Below are 25,109 nucleotides of genomic sequence, written 5' to 3'. Positions count from 1 at the left end.
CTGTCAGGAAAAAAGACCCTGATGAGAGTTGTATACAGGACCCCAATTAGTAGCCAGGATGTATGCTACAAGTTACAACTGGAGATAGAAAGGGGATGTAAAATGGGCAATGTTGCAATAGTCATTGAGGATTTCAATATGCAGGTGGATGGGGAAAATTAGGTTGGTGCTGGATCCCTGGAGAGGAAATTTGTAGAATGCCTACTAGATTGCTTTTTAGAGCAGCTTGTGGTTAAGACCACTAGGGGAAAGGCAATTCTGGATTGGATGTTATGTAACAAACCAGATTTAATAGGGGCCTTAAAATAAAGGAACATTTGGGAGGCAGTGATTACCTTCCTTATGGTAAGATTCCAGCACATTTGATTGCCACAGCTTCCACAGGGTCAACTAAAGGTGTTATTGTCTTTTGTACACATTTTTTCACAATTGCAAGATTGTGCTGCACTTTTAGAACTTGCAGTACTGCAGTTCTACCCAATCAGTGAATTGTGTGTCCGTGGAAAAACTGAAGGAGCAGGACTTGGTGCAGATTGTCCTGCTCGCTGCATCAGAATGGCATCAGTGTGCAAAGGCGGTGTGCAGTCCAACAGCAAGTGATCACTTTAGTCACTTTTATTGTGATCACAAGACCCCGTTGGATGTGGGTAATGCGGAACGCTGCAAGTCTGACTCCTGATTCATTGGCGGATAGCGGGGGCAGTCGGTGGGGGAGTATTGTGGCTTCGGTTGTAACAAAGCCTAGGCCTCATGCAGTGGTGCTGCCTGCTTACAACCACCTGAGAGAGAGACATCAGAGTTGGTGTGCTCCAATGGAGGTGATGGTGCCCCCTAGTGTTCACTCAGCAGAAGACAAGCTGTGTTATGTTTGACTGCAGACTGCTATAACATGCATGGACTCAGGGTTTTGGACTATATATATTTTTTGAGTGTCTGTATTTTACAGATATCTTATAATGACTTGCTATCTTATACATGCAATTTTTGCCCTGTGCTGTATGTAACTGTTGGTACTGTGTTTTACACCTTGGTCCTGGAGTAAGGCTGTTTCGTTTCACTGTATTCATGGGTATTCGTGTATGGTTGAATTACAATTAAACTTGAAATTGAATTTGAACTTGAACTATAATAGAATTCACCTTGCTGTTTGAGAGGGAAAAAAATAAAGTCAGCTATATCAGTATTACAGCGGAGTAAAGGGAATATTGAGACATGAGAGACGAGTTGCCCAAAGTTGATTGAAAGGAAACACTAGCAGGGATGATGGCAAAGGTTGGAGTTTCTGGGGGCAAATTGGAAGGCACAGGATAGATATGTCCCATAGATGAAGAAATATTCTAAAGTGAGGATAAGACAACCGTGGCTAACAAAAAAATGTCAAAGACATTATAAAAGCAAAAGAGAAGGCATATATAATATGGCAAAAAATAGTGCAACTTACTAGATTCAGAAGTTTGTAACACCAACAGTAGGCAACTAAAAAAGTCATAAAGTGAGAAAAGATTAAATATGAAGGTAAGCCAGCAAAAAATATCAAAGAGGATTTCAGATATTTAAAGAGTAAAAGAGAAGTGTGAGTAGATATTGGACTGCTGAAAAATGATGCTAAGGATGTAGTAATGTGGGTTGGGCTGGGCAAAGAAATGGTGGACAAACTTAATAAGCATTTTGCGTCAGTCTTCACTATGGAAATCACTCGTAGTGTGCCAGAAATTCAAAAGTGCCCGGGGGCAGAAGTGAATGTAATTGCTATTACTAAGGAGAAGGTACTTGGGAAGCTGGAATGTCTGAAAGTAGATAAGTCACCCAGAACAAATGGACTACAGCCCGGAGTTCTGACAGAGGTGGCTGAACAGATTGTGGAGGCATTAGTCATGAACTTACAAGAATCACTAGATTCTGGATTGGATCTAGAGGACTGGAAAATTGAAAATGTCATTCCATTCTTTAAGAAGAGAGGGCAGCAAAAGAAAGGAAATTATAGGCCAGTTGACCTGACTTCACTAGTTGGGAAGGTGCTGCAGTCCATTATTAAGGATGAAGTTTCATGGTTCTTGGAGGCATATGATAGGAAAAAGTCAACATGACTTCAGGGAAAATCTTGCCTTACAAACCTGTTGGAATTCTTTGAGGAAATAACGGGCAAGTATGACAGTAGATGTTTACTTGGATTTTCAGAAAGGCTTTGACAAAGTGCCACACCAGAGGCTGTTTACCAAGTGTTATGATTGAAATGAGAAAGATTATTTGGGTCTCAAAGGCAAGAACTCTGGACAAACAGTTTTAAGAATAAGGAGTTTATTTACAAGGGGAGAAAAAGCTTGGGAAAAACACAAGCAGCTACAGTATTCATACAAATGTGCTTAGAATAGAGGAGCGTGGGAAAGGTTGGGTCTGCAGTACAATACACAGGAAAAAGGTGTGGGGACGGAGTACAGGTACACATACAAGCAAGGGAAAAGTACCTACAATACTAGTCCCTCTTAGCTATGGGCAAGCAAGGCTCTTTGCTAAAGGGACAACAATAAACACTCCCACAACCTTATTCAATGCACACCTTACCACGTGTCTTCAGCACTGTTCTGCAGTCTTCAGCCTGGAGTGAAGCAGGGTGGTCCCTCGAGGATGACAAAAAAGAGGGAGCCAAGCACATGTAGCACCTTTTATAGGTCAGGGGGCCAACGGCTTGGTGCTGGATGGGTTAATCCAATTAAGGTAGCCAATGGTTAAGTGTGCATTGATTAGTTGGGAGGGGTGAAATGTTGACTTGCAGGTGGTGTGACCTCCGACCAGGTGAGGGCAGAGCTGTCATGTAATAGGCATGGCTCTCTGATTACACCAAGGTAAGAGCCCATGAAAGATATTAGAATGGTTAGAAGATTGGCTGACTGGCAGGAAAAGGAGTCAGAGTAAATAGGGCCTATTCTGGTTGACAGCTGGTGACAAGTGGTGTTCTACAGCGGTTGGTATTGGAAGCATTTCTTTTCACATTATACAATGTATCAACAACTTGGATGACAGAATTGATGGCTTTTTGCCAAGTTTGCAGATGATAAAAGGATAGGTGGAGAGGCAGGTAGTGCTGTGGATGCATAGAGTCTGCAGAAGGACTAGGTTGGACTGGAAGTATTGGTAAATACCTAGAGCAACAGGTTTAGATGGAGTAGAGTTTGTAAAGTGTGTTCAGGAAGGTTTCTTGACACAATGTGAAGATAAGCCTACAAGAGGAGAGGCTGTACTTGATTTGGTTTTGCGAAATGAACCTGGTCAGGTGTCAGATCTCTCAGTGGGAGAGAATTTTGGAGATAGTGATCATAATACTATCTCCTTTACAATAGCATTGGAGAGAGATAGGAACAGACAAGTTAGAAAAGCGTTTAATTGGAGTAAGGGGAAATATGAGGCTATCAGGTAGGAAATTGGAAGCATAAATTAGGAACAGATGTTCTCAGGGAAAAGTATGGCAGAAATGTGGAAAATATTCAGGGGATATATATGTGGAGTTCTGCATAGGTACGTTCCAATGTCAGGGAATTTACAGTAGGGTACAGGAACCGTGATATACAAAGGCTGTAATAAATCTAGTCAAGAAGAAAAGAAAAGCTTACAAAAGTTTCAGAGAGTTAGGTAATGTTAGAGATCTAGAAGATTATAAGGCTAATAGAAAGGAGCATAAAACAGAAATTAGGAGAGCCAGAAGGGGCCATGAGAAGATCTTGGTGGGCAGGATTAATGAAAACCCCAAGGCATTCTACAAGTATGTGAAGAGCAAGAGGATAAGAGGTGAAAGAATAGGACCTATCAATGTGTGACAGTGGGCAAGTATATAAGGAACTGGAAGAAATAGCAAAGGTACTTAATGAACCCTTTACTTCAGTGTTCACCATGGAAAAGGATCTTGGTGATTGTAGTGATGACTTGCAGCAGACTGAAAAGTCTGATCATGTAGATATTAAGAAAAAGGATGCGTTGGAGCTTTTGGAAAGCATCAGGTTGGATAAGTCACTGGGACCAGATGAGGTATACCCCAGGCTACTGTGGGAGGCAAGGGAGGAGATTGCTGAGCCTCTGGTGATGATATTTGCATCAACAATGGGGACAGGAGAGGTTCTGGAGGATTGGAGGGTTGTGGATGTTGTTCCTTTATACGAAAAAGGGAGTAGAGATAGCACAGGAACTTATAGACCAGTGAGTCTTACCTCAGTGGTTGGTAAGTCACGAGTGGAGTGCCTCAGGGATCTTTTCTGGGACTCCTACTCTTCGTGATTTTTATAAATGACTTGGATGAGGAAGTGGAGGGATGGGTTAGTAAATTTGCTGATGACACAAAGGTTGGAGGTGTTGTGGATAGTATGGGGGGCTGTCAGAGGTTACAGCAGGACTTTGATAGGATGCAAAACTGGGCTGAGAAGTGGCAGATGGAGCTCAATCCAGATTAGTGTGAAGTGGTTCATTTTAGTAGGTCAAATAGGATGGCAAAATATGGTATTAATGGTAAGAATCTTGGCAGTGTGGAGGATCAGAGGGATCTTGGGGACTGAGTCCATAGGACGCTCAAAGCAACTGCGCAGGTTGACTCTGTGGTTAAGAAGGCATATGGTGTATTGGCCTTCATCAATTGTGGAATTGAGTTTAGGAGCCGAGAGGTAATGTTGCAGCTATATCGGATCCTGGTCAAACCCCACTTGGAGTACTGTGCTCAGTTCTGGTCGCCTCACTACAGGAAAGATATGGAAGCTATAGAAAGGGTGCAGAGGAGATTTACAGGGATGTTGCCTGGATTGGGGAGCATGCCTTATAAGAATAGGTTAAGTGAACTTGGCTTTTTCTCCTTGGATCGATGGAGGATGACAGGTGACCTGATAGAGTTGTATAAGATGATGAGAGGCATTGATCGTGTGGATAGTCAGTGGCTTTTTCCCAGGGCTGAAATGGTTGCCACAAGAGGACGTAGGTTTAAGGTGCCGGGGAGTAGGTACAGAGGAGATGTCAGGGTAAGTTTTTTACTCAGAAGAGTGGTGAGTGCATGGAATGGGATGCCAGCAACGGTGGTGGAGGCGGATACAATAGGGTCTTTTAAAAGACTTTTGGATAGGTACATGGAGCTTAGGAAAATAGGGGGCTATAAGTAAGCCTAGTAAGTTCTAAGGACATGTTTGGCACAACTTTGTGGGCCAAAGGGCCTGTATCATGTTGTAGGTTTTCTATGTTTCTAAAGAAGAGGTAGATGGAATATTGTGTATGGAATATAGTGTAGGGAATATAGTATAGCACATGGTCATGCACTTTGATAGAAGTTAACATTTTCTTGGTTTCTAATTTATGACCCTATTCTTTTGTTTCCCTTCACTTCTCTGCAGCTTGTGCTGTCCAAGTGAAGAAAATGAAAGTGAAGGTTATCTAAAGTTTCATCAGGATAGTGAAGAACTAGCGAAGTTGGAAAGGGAATGGCAAAATTTAATGCGGTCATGTACAAATTGATGAATTTTGGGATGTTACACCAGAACAGGATATACATAGTGCATGGTGGGGCCCTGAAGAGTGTTTCTGAACAAAAATACCTAGTTGTCCAAGTACATTGTAATCAGAAAATTGAAACATGGGTAGATAGGTTGATCAGAAAGAGGCATAGCTGGCTCATCTTCATTGGCCAAGGCATTGAGTAGAGGTGTTAGGTCACCGTGTTATAATTGCACAAGATGTTGGCTGGGCTACACTTAGGGTTCTGGTCACTACACTATCGGAAGGACATTATTAAGCTTGAAAGGGCATAAAGAAGATTCATAGGAATGTTGACTCCATTTCAGGTCTTGCGTCCTTGTGGAGGTTGGATAGGCTAGATATTTTTTCCCTGGAACGAAGGAGGCTGAGAGGTGACATGACTAAAGTATAGATAGGCTAGATAGCCAGTGTCTGTTTCCCATGTTTCCATTGGGAGTGGTGTCTAAAACCAGAGGGGAGATTTAAGATGAGAGAGAGGAGACTGAAAGGGACCTGAAGCATTGTGGAATTTGTACCTAAGATGTCAGAGAAGATAGAGGAGTAACAACAATGACATTGAGAGGTATCTAGATGGTACTTGAGAGAGGGATATGGAATGACTACAGGTTAAGGGAGTAGAATCAATAGGCATGATGAAATTGATTGGTGAGAGTGAAAACAAAAGTATTGACAATTGATGTGAAGTTGAAAATTCACACATCGAACATAGAACAGTACATCACAGTACAGGGCCAAGACCCACAATGCTCTGCTGATCTATATAAACCCACTCCCTAATCAATATAACCTTTCCTCTTATGCAGCCAGTTATATTCCCTTTTTCTTATGTCCATGTGCTGATCTAAAAGTCTCATAAATGTCCCTACTTTATCAGCCTTACCACCACCTTTGGCAGTGTACTTCAGGGACATAATACTCTTCGTATAAAATAGAACATCTCCCCTAAACTTTCCTCCCCTCACCTTCAGCAGATGTCCTCTGGTATTGGCATGAGGCACGAGCAAGTGTAAATTGTGTAACAGTTGATCAATATGTCACGTGAGAATGCTATTAACATCTTATGGCATTTAATTAAAAATAGCAAATAAAAATATTTAATATTGCACAATAAAACTGCAATGATGAAATATTATACATAATACAGTAATTTTAAAAAAGGAATAAGAAATGAATTGCACAGAATTATTTGAGATTAATGTACATATTTACATAAAGCATCTCAATAGAACAACACATATCTTGTTGTTATTATAATAATAATGACATTACAGTGGCAAAGGCAATCAACCAAGAAGCATTTGATGAGAATAGAAAAGTGTTTGTCATGGGGGACATTAACTTGAACGTAGATTGGGCAAATCAAGTTGGTTAAGGCATTCTTGAGGGGTCTTCATAGAGTGCATCATGATAGCTTTCTTGAACAGCATTTCAGTGAACCAACAAGGTAAAATGCAATCTTAGATCTAGTCCCATGCAATGAGGCAGGTCAAATTCATGATCTTGTGGTCTAATAATTTAATGATCAAGAAGCTTTCTTGGAAAAAGTGATCACAGAATGACTCAATTTCTCATACAAATAGAGTGGGGAGCAGTTTGATGTAAAACTGGGGTGTTATGCCTAAACAGGATGAAGGATGTGCTGGCTAACATGAACTGGGAACACAGGCTGTGTGGTGGGATAGTTGAGGGACAGTGGAAGAGTTTCAAAGAGATATTTCATGGTCCTCAATGAAACTATGTTCCAGGTAAAAGCAAGGTCCGTAAGGGTGGTGAGCGAGCCAGCCTTGAATAATTAAGAATATTAAAAAAAGGCACCAAACTAAAAGGTCAAACACACAAAGTTGCCAAGGGTATTGGGAAACTGGAGACTGGGAAAACTCTAAAAGCAATAAAGAACAAATAAGCAAACAATAGGGAAAAGGAAAACAGATCAATGAAAGTAAACGAGCATAAAATGTAAAAACAGTACAACTTTTTGAAAATTACATTAAGTTAGAAAAGAATGGTGAAAGTGAATGTAGGTCCCTAGGAAGACGAGATGGGTGATTTATTTATTTATTCACTTGCAGACACACTGCTGAGTCAGGCCTTTCCAGGCCAATGAGCAGTGCCAGTTAGCAACCCAACTACTTAATGCTAGCCTAATCACAGGACAATTTACAATGACCAATTAACTTTCTAACTGGTATGTCTTTGGAATGTGGGAGGAAACCAGAGCACCTGGAGGAAACACATGCCTTCATGGGGAGGAATGTACAAACCCCTTATGAATGTCAGTTGAACTCTAAATTCCATTCCCTGAGCTGTAATAGCATTGTATTAACCCAGGCATGGGCAAACTACGGCCCGGGGGCCATATGCGGCCCGTTAAGCTTTTTAATCCGGCCCGCAGAACTTGATGAAATTATATTAATAAACCTTGTTAATGTTTTTTCCCCGCAATTCTGGCATTTTCCCAATAGATGACGCACTCTATATACATTGACCTTTGTTGAGGTGCAGCGTATTACTCCACATTTGCGCTTTACTCTTTGTTCGGCTCGACCTATTTGTGTGAACAGGCGTTCAGCATCATGAACATCAACAAAGCCAGCCACAGATCCAAGTTAACTGACCAACACCTCAGATCCATCCTGAGAATCACTACAACAAAACTAAATCCAGACTTTGAAGTGCTGGCTAAAAAGGGAGACCAACAACACTGTTCCCACTGAAATTAAAAATAAGTTTCTTTGTTGTGTTATGTAAAAAAATGCATTTGAAAATATTTTTTTCAATAAGCCTTACATGTTACATGTCATTTCTGTTAAGTGATGGACATGAGTAGTGCGCAGGTGCACGTACGTTCTCAAAATAAAAAATGCGCTCCAGATCAAATAACGCGCTCCGCATACTGGCGCGCTGTCACTGTTCTCTCCTTGTGCTGGTCGTTGTTGAGTTTTGACACATGGGACAATTGAATAAGAAGGAGCAGGACAAGTAGACCTGCATCTCCTACCGTTTTTGAAATAAAGACAGTCAGGAGGAGAGTGATGATGATAATATCTTGAAGGATAACAGAATTTTCAGTGCTTTAAAATAATAACTGTTACTATTAAAAAAAGCTGTATTTTATTCATTTAATTTTCAGTGTTTTAAAAGTCATTTCAATAAATAGCTAAATACCATGGGACTTCAAAGACAGATATTTTGTTGTAATGCATTTGTTCATTTTCAATTGAAATTAAAGCACATGTTTTCTACATATCCCATGATATTTTATTTTCTCTTATGAGGTGTATTACCAAAACACTCCATCCATCTGCACCTGGTCCAGCCCCCCTGTCAAAATTTAGAACCCTTTGTGGCCCACAAGTCAAAAAGTTTGCCCACCCCTGTATTAACCACTAAGCTCCTGTGGCATACATTGGGGGATGTGGAAATGGCCGATGCCTTGACTGACTTCCTTGTGTTGATCTTCATGGTGGGGCACAGGCTAAAATGAGATATCACTGATGTAACCAGAGGTGTGGACCATTGCCACTAACGAGCGAGTGATGAGGATACAAATGGGCCTAAAGGTGGTAGACGTGTTCCTGATGAGAGCGGGAATAGATAAGGATATCGTTTACATACACAAACACAAACTGGTTCAACATGTCCCTGAGCACATCGTTAACTAAGGCCTGGAATATAGTGGGGACAGTGGACAAACCCAAAGCCATCACCAGGTACTCATAGTGACTATTTGATGTGTTGAAATCTGTCTTCCACTCATTCCTTTCTCTTATACGAACCAGATTATACACATTGTGCAGATCAATTTTGGAAAACATGGCTGCTCCCTGGAGATGTTCGAATGCAGATGCCAACAGGAGAAGAGGGTAGTGGTTCTTCACAGTGATGCAGGGATGGAGCTTGAAATCTTTCTTGCTCACAAAAAAGAAGCCCACTCCTGCCGATGAGGTTGATGGATGGATAAACCCCATGGTCAATGCCTCCTTGATGTATTCCCCCATGGCCACTATTTCAGGATAGGAGACGGAAAAGAGCTGGCCCCGGGGAGGATAGTGCCAGGTAGGAGGTCCATGGCACAGTCGTATGGCCAATGTGGGGGCAGGGAGGTGGCCTAAATGGATATCCATATATTCAGCCAGAATCCCAAAGAGGTCCACATCCTTAGCTGGCACAGGAGGGGTTTCATGGAATGGACCTTGAGCTGGACCCAGACAGGTAGACAGGTAGCACTCTTGGAGTGCTTTCAGTACCAATCAATCTGTGGGTTATGTCAGGATAACCAGGGTAGATCAAGTACTGGTGGCAGTTCAGGTGAATCAACTAGATAGAAAGTGAGTTCTTCACTATAGTTGCCTTTGAGCACTAGTTTGAAGGGTTTGCTGGAAAGATGGATCTGGCCCAGAGGTCAATCATCCAGCGCCTTGACGTTGATCTTTTTTCTTAATTCCTGTGTCAGAACACAGATAGAGAGATGTCCATGAGATTCCTACCTGCACTGGAGTTGATAAACACCTTAAATTCATGGGTCTGAAACCTCTACGACATGGAAAATGCAAGCATTACCTAATTAGGGGAAGCTGACTGTAGAAAGAACTGACCCATCAGGGCTCCCCTCCCTTCTGACAGGTATCCTCTTTTACTAGACACTTGGGACACGTCACCTGGAAATGTCCTGGATCACCACAATAGAGACAGGAACCTGTTCTCCTGCAGCGCTCTCATTTCTGCTGAGAGAGACACATGCACCCCACTTGCGTAGGCTCCTCCATAGACTGCTTGCTGTGTGGTGAGGGAGAGACAGGGAGCGAGGAACCCTGATCAGACGGCGCATAAGAAGCTTGAAACATTCTTTCCGTGTACTACTCGGTTACCCAGTCGTCAACTCGAATAAAGAGATTAATCAGATCATCCAATCAATCTTGCTCGTCCCGGACATTGATCTCATGCTGGACCCCTGCGTTCAGTCCACACTGGAAAGCAGTGATAAGAGATCTCTTATTCCAACCCATCTCTACTGCACGGGTACGGAATTTAACTGTGTGGGTTCTCATTGCTCCTCTGCCTTGGTGCAGGTCCAAGAGTTGCTGGGCAGCCTCTTGACCCCGTATTGGAAAACCAAAAACCCTCCTTAATTCTGCCATGAAATGTCGGAACATCTGGATTGCAGGGTATCCTTGCTGCCATAGAGTGTTGAGCGGAGGTCCATCAAGGAGATTGACCACGTATGCCAGTTTTCGTGCATCGTTACCAAAACAACCAGGCTGGGCTTGGAATGTCAGTTTGCATTGGGAAATAAAATTCCTGCAACCATTGGGATCACCAGAGTATCTGCCTGGAGGTGGAATACTTGGCTCCTGGATGGATGAGGGGGTCTGTAGGGGGTCAAAAGGCAGGAGACAGTTCTGGTCCGGGCGCGGGAGCGGAAACATTAATAGCAGAGATTGTCGGGGCAGCAGAAAAGGAAGACCTGCAAGATGCTGCGAGTGGGACTGGTGCGGCCAGAGGCTGCTGAATTGCATTGGCAAGAACATTAACAGCTGTTAGTTGATGCTGGTTGTCCACAGTGAGCTCGTGGATGGTGGCAGTGAGAGTGGAAATCACAGACACTTGAGTACGATTGCCTGTAGTCATTGTGGTTAGGGATGATACCTGTTCCTCCAGAAGAGACTGTGTTTGTCGGCACGAGATTTTCTGCCTCATTGCTTCTGTAACTTCACTCAGAACAGACTGAATTGTCTGTAGCTTGTCTCTTATCTGACTAATGAATCTCATGGCCAAGGTCAGCTGCTCTCTCTCTCTCTGCTGGGTCCATCTTTGGGTTGTTGAGGCTTGCTGTCACTATGTTCGGATATGGCCCAAGTGCAGAGCGAGAGACGCTGAAGTGGGTGGATAGTTCACAAAACTTTAATGCGAACAGAGTTGGAGGGAAATTAAAACAATAAATGCTAGGACACACAGGGCCATCAACTAGAACTTTCAAATACAAAATGAAGCCAACACTGCAGCTGAAAGCAATAACTAAATATAAAATGAATATCGCGAGTCTTCAGAGTCAGTTGACTCGACCATCCAGTTTCTCAGACAAGGCCAAATGCAAACAGGCAGTGAAACATTGCTGTGCTTTGCTCAATTCTCGATAAGCGCTATGATGGAAAGGAGGGAATTAAGTACTAACACAATGAAATAATAATTAGCTGACACAAGTATAATCATGAGCTCAATTGCCGTATCTGCTGCGCTGCGGAATCCATGGCTGGGACACATACAGCCATGAAACCAGGCCCCCTGGTAGCAGCAGAGATACCGAGGAGCAGATTGGGAGGCAGATTTTGTAAAGGTGCAAAAATAACAGGGTTGTTATCATGGGTGACTTTAACATCCCTAATATCAATTGGCACTTGATTATTTCCAAGGTTTAAATGGGGCAGAATTTGTTAAGTGTGTCCAGGATGGATTCCTGTCACAGTATGTTGACAGGCCGACTAGGGGGAATGCCATACTAGATCTAGTATTAGGTAATGAACCGGGTCAGGTCACAGATCTGTCAGTGGGTGAGCATCTGGGGGACAGTGATCACCACTCCCTGACCTGTAGCATTATAAAAATGATAAAAAGGATATAAAAAAGGATAGAATCAGAAAGGACAGGAAAATTTTTAATTGGGGAAGGGCAAGTTATGAGGCTATAAGTCTAGAACTTGCAGGTGTGAATTGGGATGATGTTTTTGCAGGGAAATGTACTATGGACATGTGGTTGATGTTTAGGGATCTCTTGCAGGATGTTAGGGATAAATTTATCCCTGTGAGGAAGATAAAGAATGGTAGGGTGAAGGAACCATGGGTGACAAGTGAGGTGGAAAATCTAGTCAGGTGGAAGAAGGCAGCATACATGAGGTTTGGGAAGCAAGGATCAGATGGGTCTATTGAGGAATACAGGGTAGCAAGAAAGGAGCTTAAGAAGGGACTGAGAAGAGCAAGAAGGGGGAATGAGAAGGCCTTGGTGAGTAGGGTAAAGGAAAACCCCAAGGCATTCTTCAATTATGTGAAGAACAAAAGAATGACAGGAGTGAAGGTAGGACCGATTAGAGATAAAGGTGGGAAGATGTGCCTGGAGGCTGTGGAAGAGAGCGAGGTCCTCAATGAATACTTCTCTTCGGTATTCACCACTGAGAGGGAACTTGATGATGGTGAGGACAATATGAGTAAGGTTGATGTTCTGGAGCATGTTGATATTAAGGGAGAGGAGGTGTTGGAGTTGTTTAAATACATTAGGATGAATAAGTCCCCGGGGCCTAATGGAATATTCCCCAGGCTGCTCCACGAGGCAAGGGAAGAAATTGCTGAGCATCTGGCTAGGATCTTTATGTCCTCATTGTCCACAGGAATGGTACCAGAGGATTGGAGGGAGAAGAATGTTGTCCCCTTGTTCAAAAAAGGTATTAGGATAATCCAGGTAATTATAGACCAGTGACCCTTACGTCTGTGGTGGGAAAGCTGTTGGAAAAGATTCTTAGAGATAGGATCTATGGGCATTTAGAGAATCATGGTCTGATCAGGGACAGTCAGCATGGCTTTGAGAGAGTGGGATCATCTCTGTGCAAGGCCTTTCCACTTCAATTATCTTTCATGCACTGGTTACATTGTGCAAAGGTCTGCTGGTGGCACAGTGAGATCAGTGCCGGGCTTGAGAACAGAGGTTCCTGAGTTTGATCCAGATTCCAGTGACAGGCCACCCCCATGCGCGCTCTCCATCCATGCCGGGTGTGTGTGTGTCCGTCCATCCTCCAGGTGCTCCAGTTTTCTCCCACAGTCCAAAGGTGTATTGGGTAGTTTAGTTGGTCATTGTAAATTGGATTAAATCAGGGTTGTCCAGGAGTTGCTGCGTGGTCAACTAATGTACCAAATCAGAGTGAGAAAAAAGTGAAGCATCCAGGGGAGAGCACTAGTGGTCACAGGAGAACATGCAAACTTCACGTAGACAGCACTGGAAGTCAGGATTGAACTGGCTCTATGAGACGGCAGTTCCTCTTCCTACACTATCATGTCACACTTTGTGTTCTAATCTTCTGATCTATTGGCTTACATCATGTTTGATAATACAAGCAGGTTCTAAAGGGTTCCAGTAACAGAAGGATTGTAAATTTTAAATAAGATTATAGCAGCTGAGCTTCGTTTCTGTGACTTGTACTCGTTTGTAGGGAAGCTTCAAGGCAAGACTCTCATGTTTTGAAATCTACTCATTCAAAGAATTATTTTATGTGACCCTCTCACTGAGGCTTGTAACCATCTAGGCTCATTAGCTCACTGGCCGGCAGCTACTTGATTCAGCGTCACATGGGTAATTGAGAAGGCAGCCTTAAATAAGTAAGGCACGTCGAGGGTCAGTATGATTCAGATTTAACCAAACAGCAAAGTTGACATTTTCTAATGAGGGAACGGAAATTATGGGGAATGCTGAGCAATTGCCACCCCCTGCAAAGTCATCATTTACCAGGAAATAACAGATCTTACACCAGCATAAAATTGAAGTGGAAGTATATTTACAGATATTTCAACTTTAACAGTTAATTACAAAAGGAAAAAAAGGGCCTAATACAGTTAGACCAGTCTAAATTTGCACAAATTCGCTTTCATTACTCACGTGCTGAACCCATGGTTTACATGAAAGACTCCAGCCAGTTTGAACTTCCCTCAAAGACCAACTCAAATCAACTCAGAATTATTGTCACTTCCTTCTTGGAACCATTCATCTGCACAAAGCACTTCTTGCAATGGAGTCTCTCCTTCAAGCAGTGTTCTGAGAGTATCTTCCCTTGTAATCCGTTCTGAATCTCCTACCAACAAAGGCCCAAAACCAGACCACTGTGCCCCCAAGAAATCTGATTCCGCCCAGCTCTCTTGAATGTTCCATGGCATCCCACCAGACAGAATATTACAGAATGTTACCAAGCTAAATCTGATTGGCTGACACCACATTCCTAAGCTGAGCAAATGGCTCCTTATCTAGCAGAAACCAAAATACTGCATTATGAAACTTAATTAACAGAACACACTGCATTCTACAGAAAAACTGCTGAAAATAAAACACTTATTAGCACAACAATAGTGATACAATAAAGTATATTCTTAACCAGGCCACCACATTAATAATGAAGCAAATCACACAGCACAAATTGATTCTTTTCCCACTAGGTGTAGAAGGCAGAGAATTCAGTAGAAATAATACTAGAATATCTGTAGAAATAATTCCCTATTTCAGCAGGACATTTGGATATGATATTGAAATATTACCCTGAAATAACACAGTGATAGATTTATTTATTCAGAGATACAATGTGGAATAGACCTCTCTGGCCCTTCAAGATGGACCATGCAGCAACCGCTAACAACCCTGATTTAATCTTAACCTAATCATTATTTACAAATCTATTTATTTACGTTTGCATGATTTGCCTTCTTTTGGACATTGGTTGTTTGTCAGTCTTTGTTTTGCTTAGAAAGCAAAGGGTAGCAGTGAATGGGAGTTTCTCAGAATGGCAGGTGGTGACTAGTGGGGTGCCACAGGGCTTGGTATTGGGACCACAGCTGTTTACGATTTACATCAATGATTTAGATGAAGGCATTGACAATAACATCAGCAACTTTGTTGATGATTCTAAGCTGGGTGGCAGTGTGACATGTGATGAGGATGTTAGGAGAATTTAGGGTGACTTGGATAGGCTGGGTGAGTGGGCAGATACTTGGCAGATGACGTTTAATGTGAATAAGTGTGAGGTTATCCACTTTGGGAGTAAGTACAGGAAGGCAGATTATTATCTGAACGGTATAAAGTTAGGTAAGGGAGAAATACAAAGAGATCTCGGAGTCCTTGTTCATCAGTCACTGAAAGTGAATGAGCAAGTGCAGCAAGCAGTGAAGAAGGCTAATGAAATGGTGGCCTTTATTACAAAGGGAATTGAGTACAAGAGCAAGGAAATCCTCTTGCATTTGTACAGGGCCCTGGTGAGACCACACCTGGAGTATTGTGTACAGTTTTGGTCTCCAGGGTTAAGGAAGGACATCCTGGCTGTAGAGGAAGTGCAGCGTAGGTTCACAAGGTTAATTCCTGGGATGTCTGGACTGTCTTACGCAGAGAGGTTAGAGAGACTGGGCTTGTACACGCTGGAATTAAGGAGATTGAGAGGGGACCTGATTGCAACATATAAGATTATTAAGGGATTGGACAAGATAGAGGCAGGAAATATGTTCCAGATACTAGGAGAGTCCAGTACCAGAGGGCATGGTTTGAGAATAAGGGGTAGGTCATTTAGGACAGAGTTAAGGAAAAACTTCTTCTCCCAGAGAGTTGTGGGGGTCTGGAATGCACTGCCTTGGAAGGTAGTGGAGGCCAATTCTCTGGATGCTTTTAGGAAGGAGCTAGATAGGTATCTTATGGATAGGGGAATCAAGGGATATGGGGACAAGGCAGGAACCGGGTATTGATAGTAGGTGATCAGCCATGATCTCAAAATGGCAGTGCAGGCTCGAAGGGCCGAATGGTCTACTTCTGTACCTATTGTCTATTGTCAATGTATAGTTTTTCATAAATTCTATTGTACTTTATTTTCCTGACAATGTCATTCAAGAAAATGAATGCCAGTGTGGTATTTCACGGCAGATATATGGTCCCATGAATCAGGCAGTGCCATCCTTCCAAAAGGTCTCTGGCTATTCACTCAGTCTATGCCTGGTATCATCTTGTACACCTCTATCAGGTTACATCTCATCCTTCTTTGCTCCAAAGGGAAAAGACTTTGCTCACTCAAACTATCCCCCAAAGACATGCGTATTTTTCTAATGCCTCCTATTAATTACTTTCAAATGCTAGTTCATTCTGTTCCTGTTTTTCTACATTGTTTCCAAGAGGCTTTATTTTCTTCTGTGAACATAGACACTAAGTATTTGTTTAATTTCTCAATTTCTTCCTTATTCCCCGGTATATTTCCTAATATCTAATATCTATCTCATTCCCCAGTATATTTTCCAATATCTAAGATATTTTGTAATATCTATCTTAGTCCATAGTATATTTTCTAATATCTAAGACACTAAAGGAACCATATTAACATTTGCTAATCTGGAATTTTGCATATACTGCAAGGTGGTTTGAGTATCTCGGAAATTGCTGATCTCCTGAGATTTTCAAAGGTTCCAGAGATACATGTAATGTCAGAGAAATGTCTACATCTGAGTGCTTTTCCTTTGCAACCATCCACAAAAACAGAGTGCCCCCAAAGAATGAATGACAGTTAAATGTTAGATCCCCAAAGTTCCCCCCAGACCCCCTCCCTCCCATGTGTAAGTGGCAGCAGGCAATGATCCCCCTCCCCCACCGGCACCGCCACCGAGCACTCAAGTGTGAGCAAAGTAACAGCAAAGACACAGACTTGTAGTTACCCCAAAGACTACTCGTTCACTCAGTATTCGACAGACCACAGGCTCTCTCTCTCCCTAACAAGGGAGAAAGAGGTGTCTCTGTTCCACAGCGAGAGGGGAGACATCACAAACAACTCACTGGTTTGTGATGCTAAAAGTTCATTGCGTTGCTTTTTCCAAGCTCTGGGTACTCAGCCTCAGATCTTTCATCTTCCCCGATACGCCAGTCTTCTTCTTGGACACCAGCTTCTGATCCCACCATCTCCAGAGCCACGAAAACTCCGAAGGCAAGCAGAGTTCTTAGGCCAAGCTCTTGGCCAGTCATGAAACTCTGAGAGCGAGTCCCATTCCTGCAAAGAACCGTAGTCAGTGTGTAACTCTGTAGTCAGAATCTTCAAAGGAACCCTGAAAAGGAGATAATAAAGATGGAAATAGAGCTGTTTCCGTAGATGCAAGCAAAGGAGTCGCCGTTAAGCGCCATTAACCCTCCTAATCTCCTCCTTCTGTGCACTTTCATGCACTGGTGTCAAGAGGTCACAGAGAATGTTGTGAAAAACAAAAAAAGACTTGCAGTGAGCAGTGATTCTATGGGTGATGTGAGAGGTCATAGGAGAATGCACAATCTGGTTCAAATAGACAAGAAGGCAATATAACTGAAATGACCATGCATTGCAACAGTGGTGTGCAGAAAAGCATCTCTGAACACATATGACATTGAACTTTGAAGTAGCTGGGCCACAGCAGCAGAAGACCACACCGGGTTCCACTACCTAATGGAGAGGCCGCTGAGTAGTTTACTTAAGACCTAGTTTCAAAGTGAAGTAAATGGCAGTACAGTACTATGAACGTTCTCTCTCGGACATTAGTGACTAGTAAAAGTGACCTAGTTTCGTGTTAGAAGCAGACATTGTTTCTCATTACAAGTAGACACTGCCTTCCATTAATTCTGAGAAGACTTATTTGCGAAGATCCCTAACCTGCTATTATTAGCTGGCACCATCTTCAAGAAGATTTTCCTCGTTAGTGAATTACTGTCCGACTGTTTCGTGTAGCACAGCCTGATGCCTAATCTTATTCTTTCCAAGAGAGTTTCAAATCTTGAATCCACTTCACACCAATGAAAGGAGATTTAGATAGCTTCAGGGCAGTGAAAGCATTTAAAGATAATAGCATATTTCTGGAGTATGATATTATAAAGGTAGCAGCCAATTCATCCAAGAAAAGAAACATCATTCAGATAACGGCCACTTAATCTTTCTCTGTGATTTTGTTGAGGTATAAATATCAGTACAGATATGGGAAATGGCCATGAAATAGACCATTTTGCATCTACTTGAGGGAATAAAAAGTTAATTAGTTTAATAATATACCTGAAAGATTTTATCAGCATTGCAATGGAACACCAGTCGAGATTTTTGTGGACAAGTCTTCTGAGATAAGTAGGAACCTGCAGCCTTCCAACAGAGAGAAAGAAGGTTCATGTTTCAGGGTGAAGATTCATTACAAATCAGCTTTTTCACCTCCAAAATAAAATGTTCAATATCTTATTAAACTAAGAAACACAGACTAATTGTTGCTAGACTTCTGGCGAATGGTGAAAAATGTGAAAGCCTGACTGCTTTTCTTTCCACAGATTCTGCCTGATTGAGATTTGCTTATTAATCACAAGTACTATACATTGAACCACACATTCTGGTGCCTATAGAGCATGTCCATAATGTTCAGCAGAACAAAGCAGTCAACATACAACAAGCAACAACAGCAGAACAAGCCCCTTTTCCCCCACCCACCCACACACAGACGAGCCTCCGACCCCAGGCTTCCTACCACCAGAATGTGTTCCTGGACTTGCAGACATCAGACCTCTGACCTCTGGCCTCACTGACCTACGGGCATCACTCTTCAGGCTTCATCTGGGTTTTTTTTAGCATGTTCGCTTTTCTCTTTCTGATTCGAAGATACCGCTTTTCTTTTGATTTTCATTTAACATTGCTCAAGTGTTAGGTTTCCATGACATCTTTTACTTCATGGCAGATTTGTATGAAACCCAACAGCCATATTACGCACAACAAAATCCCACAGGTGCAGGACTGCATAAATTGTTTGTGTGTTATACCATGTGACATGGGACATCTAATCTCATCCATAAGACAATATTACTTCCTCCGCACCACCTGCCTGAGGTGGAATTTCCTGATGGCCAACTCTTTTAATTCCTATCCCCACTAACGTTCCAGCATGTTCGTTCATGGCTTTCTCTTCTGCCATGATGAGGCCATTCTCAGGGTGGAGAGGCAACCCTTTGTATTCTACTTAGGAAGCCTCCAAACTGATGGCATGAATATTGCTCTGGTAATTTTTCCTCTCCCCCTTCCCTCTTTTTCTATTCCCTACTCTATTCTCTTACCTCTTCATCTCATTTTCCCATCACTTCCCCAGTATCCCTCTTTAACTGTCTCTCATTATCCACTCTCCTCTCCTATCAAATTCCTTCTTCTCAAGCCCTTTACCTTTCTGATCCACCTGCTTTAACCTATCACCTTCTATCTGGTCCCCCTTCCTCTCCTCCAAGCTTTTTATTCTGCTATCTTCCCCCTTCCTTAGCATTCCTGATGAAGGGTCCCAGTCTGAAATGTTGGCTGTATATTCATTTCCATAGATGCTGCCTGACTTCTGATTTCCCCAGCATTTTGAGGGTATTGCTCTGGAGTTCCAGTATCTGCAGAATCTCTTGTGTGTAAGATTTTTTCTATTTTTGTTTCTATCAGCTTACGTTCTCTGGAGTGCATCTTGAACTAGTGGCTTTAGTGACTAGTGTTCTATAGCTATGCAATCAAACTCATCAAAGCTGTGCTTAACAGCAGAGTGTTACACTCAAAGGAAGGAAATGCAATAAGTAAGTTCACTGCCACAGAACAGTTTCTGTCGGATTCTGAGAACCCAATTAAGCCGAAGGAGTTCAGGAGCAACTTCACAATTACTGTGTCTCGTCTGATCTCACATTCTTGCATTGAAAGTATTTGCATATTTTAGTCGCCCTTATCTATAATCTACACATTTGCATTTTCCAGTAACCTTCAGCTAGAATTCATGTACTGACATAATCTTTACTTACTTACTGCCTGTTACATTGCTGGCATTGAAGGTCCTCAATCTCCAGCAGAGTTCAGGCCTTCCTTCATCATGTCAGTAGCTTCCTCTCAGTTTTCACTGCCGTCGGTCATGCAAGTCCCTGTTGGAGACTCAGGAATACTATCACACTCGGATATAGAAGGATTTTACATTACTACTTAGATAACAATATTAGTTTACTAGTCAGCCCTGAACTGAAACCCCAAAACTGGAGAACTGGTGGATCACTCTTATTCTGACCTCTACCCTTTGACCTGTTTGGCACAGGGGACCCTACCAAGAGCCAAAGCATAAAGCACTGACTCCAGTCAACATAGCACTTCAGGTCATTAAGACATGTAAGCCTCTGAACAGTGACAAAAGGTTGGAATCTTCTTGGAGGATATACAAAATCCAATGGGCCAAAATTTGAACTTATATATCTGTTTACTTATCACTTTTTTAAATTCACCTTACTGCCAGCCAAAGAAAGATTAGCTAACTCTTCACAGATCAATGAATCCTTCGTTTAGCTGAATCCTATAAAATGACATCTCTCATTCTGCCATCTTAGAGAGACATCACTGTTACTGCCTGGCCTCCATTTTCTTCACTTCACAGCCCCTGTTTCTGCTTTTATTTAAATACCTTTGTTTGATTCTCCTTTTACTGCCAATGTCTTGTTAACTGAGTGAGGGCACTAGAATCTCTGAGCAAAATGGCTGCGGCTTCAGAAGCTTGCCCACAACAAACATGATAGAAACATGCTGCATGATTTATGATGGATAGGCTAGTGCCTATCTCCATTATGGGTACTAGCTTCCTACCATCGAGGACATCTTCAAAAGGTGATATCTCAATAAAGAGGCATCCATCAAGTCAAGTCAAGTCCAGTCAAGTTCAAGTTTATTGTCCTTTCAAACATAAACTGCTGGTACAGTATACTGTAAAAACAAAATAACGTTCCTCCAGGACCATGGTGCTACATGAAACAACACAAAACTACACTAGACTATGTGAGACAACTCAAGGCTACACTAGACTATGTAAAACAACACAAAAACTACACTAAACTACAGACCTATACAGGACTACATAAAGTGCACAAAACAGTACAGGGCAGTACAATAATTAATTAATTAATAATAGACAAGACAATAGGCACCATTGAGGACAAATTTCAATATAATAATAAGTGATGTAGATGTCAGTCTAGATTCTGGGAATTGAGGAGTCTAATGGCTTGGGGGAAGAAACTGTTGCACAGCCTAGTCATGAGAGCCCGAATGCTTTGGTACCTTTTGCCAGATGGCAGGAGGGAGAAGAGTTTGTATGAGGGGTGCATGGGTTCCTTCACAATGCTGTTAGCTTTACGGGTGCAGCATGTGGTATAAATGTCTGTAATGGCGGGAAGAGAAACCAGATGATCTTCTCAGCTGACCTCACTATCCACTGCAGAGTCTTCCGACCGGAGACGGTGCAATTCCTGAACCAGGCAGTGATGCAGCTGCTCAGGATGCTCTTGATACATTCTCTGCAGAATGTGGTGAGGATGGGGGTTTGGGAGATAGACTTTTCTCAGCCTTCGCAGAAAGTAGAGATCCTGCTAGGCTTTCTTTGCTATGGAGCTGGTGTTGAGGGATAAGGTCAGATTCTCCGCCAGGTGAACACCAAGAAATTTGGTGCTCTTAACAATCTCAACAGAGAAGCCATCAATGTTCAATGGAGAATGGTCACTCCATGCTCTCCTGAAGTCAACAACCATCTCTTTTATTTTGTTCACATGAAGAGACAGGTTGTTGACTCTGCATCAGTCCATTAGCCGCTGCACCTCCTCTGTATGCTGACTCATCATTCTTGATGATGAGATCTACCACGGTCATGTCAGTAAGGACTCCCACCACCGAGGACATACCCCTTTCTCATTGCTACCATTAGGGAGAAGTTATAGGGCACTGAGGGCCTCAGTGTTTTTGGAACAGCTTCTCTACCTCCACCACCAGATTTCTGAGCAGTCCATGAACCCTGAACACTAACTTACTATTTTTGCTTTGTTTTTGCACTACTTATTTATTTTTTTTTATTCAGTATAAACTCAGTAGCTTCTTTAGCAGATACCTCCTGTGTTTTATAATGAGGCCATGGAGTGTATGCTTGTGATCTTCTCCTGTAGCCCATCTACTTCAAATTCAACATTTGTACTCAGAGATGCTCTTCTGCACACCACTATTGTAAAGCAGGGTTGCTTGAGTTAAAGTCACTTTCTGGGCAGCCTGAACCAGTCTGGACATTCTCTTCTGATCTCTCAAATTAACAAGGTATTTTCATCAACAGAACTGCTGCTTACTGGTTTCTCCTTTGTTTCTTTCACACCATTCTCCATATGCTCTAGATGCTGTTGTGCATGAAAATCCCAGGAGATCAGTAGTTTCAGGATGCTCAAACCACCCCATCTGGCACCAGCAATCATACCACAGTGAAAGTCACATGGCTTTCTTCCCCATTCTGATGTTTGGTCTGAACAACAACTGCACCTCTTGACCATGTCTGCGTGCTTGTATGCACTGAGTTGTTGTCACATGATTGGCTAATTAGATATTTGCATTAATGAGCAGGTTTACCCTGTAAAGTGGTAACTGATTATATATTGAGATTATACTTTAGTAACTTTTTGAGGTAACCTTCTATATATGCTGTCTTGTATATGGCCTGTCCTGGGGTTAGAAGACTTTGTCTGTGTGTGGGTGAACAGGTAGGAGGGTGGAAGGAACAAGCCTTGTTGCCAGGTATGTTCTGTTTTGATGTGCTCTGTGTTTTCCTTCTGAAAATTGTGGGACTGCTTTGTTGGAATCAGAATGTGTGGTAACACTTGTAGGCTGCTACCGGCACTTCCTAGTGCGTTGGCTATTAACACAAATGACACATCTCACCACATGCTTACAAACTTCTAAAATTCAAAATTCAAGTAAATTTATTATTGAAGTATGTATATGTCCCCATATACCACCCTGAGATTCATTTTACTGCGTGCATTCACAGTAGAACAAAGAAATACAATAGCATCAATTAAAAACAGACACAGACTTACAAGCAACCAGTATGCAAAATACAAACTGTGCAAATACAAAACATAATCAAAATAAATAAATAGTAAATAGATATTACTGAAAACCTGAGTTATAGTCTTTGAAAATGTGTCCATAGGCTGTGGAATCAGTTCAGAGTTAAAGTGAATGAAGTTATCCATGCTGGTTCAAGAACCTGATGATTGAAGGGTAATAATTGTTCCTGACCCTGGTGGCATGGGACCTAAGATTCTTTACCTCCTTCTCACTGGCAACAGCAGGAAAAGAGTATGACCAGAATGGCAGGGGTTCTTAAGGGTGGATGCCCCTTTCAGAGGTGTGCAGTTGTGGGGAGTGCTTTGCCTGTGTGGAATGGGCTTTGTCCTCTACTTTTTGTAGGCTTTTCTATTCTTGGGTGTTGGTGATTCCAACCCAAGTTGTGATGCAACCAGTCAGGATAACAGTGCAGGGAGGGTGAAAGGTAACCTTTATAGGTCAGTGGGTAACATTGAACAGCTTTGTGGCTTACAAGCAGAAATGATTATGTTTATATTATCATAAAAGGGACAGCAGGGTAAATACATTGTAGTCAGAACTTGGCATTCCAGTGCTGCAGCACTGTGACACCTCTTATCTAAAGGCTACAGGATACACAATATCAACACTGTCTAAGCCATTACGATGGATAAAAATATTCTTTGTCAAAAAAATGCTTCCCTTTGAGTAACACAAGCCTTCATATGGAATCACCACATTGACAATGGCACGTAGAAAAATAACATAAGATTCAGATTGAGATTTATATATCACACGTACCTGTACAGTGAAGCATTCAATGCACTGAGCTGTGTGCATTAATAACCATCTCATCCAAGGATGTCCTGGGGTTAGCTTCCAAGTGTCTCTATACATGCCGGCATTCAAAGCATGCCTACGATGTTCAGAATAAGAACAACAATAAATCAAAAGCACTAAAACAAGCCTCTTTTCCACCTGCTCACAAACAGACAGTCCTGCAGCTCCAGGATTCCAGAGCTTTGACTTTTGGAGGTGCACACATCAGGCCTTCAGGCTCCATTTCCAGGCCCTGCCTCACAGACATCCGACCTCTGACCTCCACAAGGGACAACTCAAGTGTACTCAGCCAATCAGCAATACGATTATTCGTCTTTTACCTCACACTTCATTCTCAACATTACCATGGATTCCTATGATATCCACAGAATCATAGTCACAGAGCACTACAGCACAGAAACAGCCCTCTTACCTCATCTAATATGGAGAGTTTTGACCAGCAGCCAATCCAGGCATCGGAAGTTTGGAGAGGAGGGTCCTTTGCCTGAGGACAAAAGACAGCAACAGGTCACAGCAGGGTAATAGAGCTTTGATGAGCAGCCAATCCAGATATCGGAAGCTTGGACAGGAAGGGATTTCAAGCAAGTCCACCGCATGAGGATAAAAGGCAGCAGCTGGTTGCAGTAGCATAATAGAGCTTTGACCAGTGACCAGTCAGCGTCTGGGATTGATTAATAAGAGCAAATTAAAGGAAGGTGGGGGAAAACAGTGGCCGTCATCTGCGTGGACAGAGTCAGAATGGTGATCTTGAGGCTTTAGCTCTTTGAGGCTTCAGTGAAGAGGGTGAATACAGGACTGAGATGTTATATTTGATTGTACACATTTTAGGGAATAAGGTAAATGAATTAGCTGCACAGTTGCATATTGGCAAGTATGATTTTGTAGGCATCACTGAAACATGGCTGAAAGATTAAAGCTGGGAGCTTAATGTTCAAGGATACACCTTGTATCGAAAGGATTGGCAAGAAGGTAGAGAAGGCAAATCATTAGGAGAGGTGTCATAGGATCAGAAGGTGTTGGATCCTTGTGGGTAAAGTTAAGAAACTGCCAGGGTAAAAAAACCCTGCTGGAGTAAGGATGTGAAGACTCCTGGGAAAAGAGGAGTCTTGATTCAAACCAGCTGTCCATTCCCCTTCATAGATGCTGCCTGACCCATTGAGTTCTT

The sequence above is a fragment of the Hypanus sabinus genome, chromosome 5, assembly GCF_030144855.1.
Source record: "Hypanus sabinus isolate sHypSab1 chromosome 5, sHypSab1.hap1, whole genome shotgun sequence".
In the NCBI taxonomy this organism is placed as follows: Eukaryota; Metazoa; Chordata; class Chondrichthyes; order Myliobatiformes; family Dasyatidae; genus Hypanus; species Hypanus sabinus.
Note: the sequence above shows the minus strand (reverse complement) of the source record.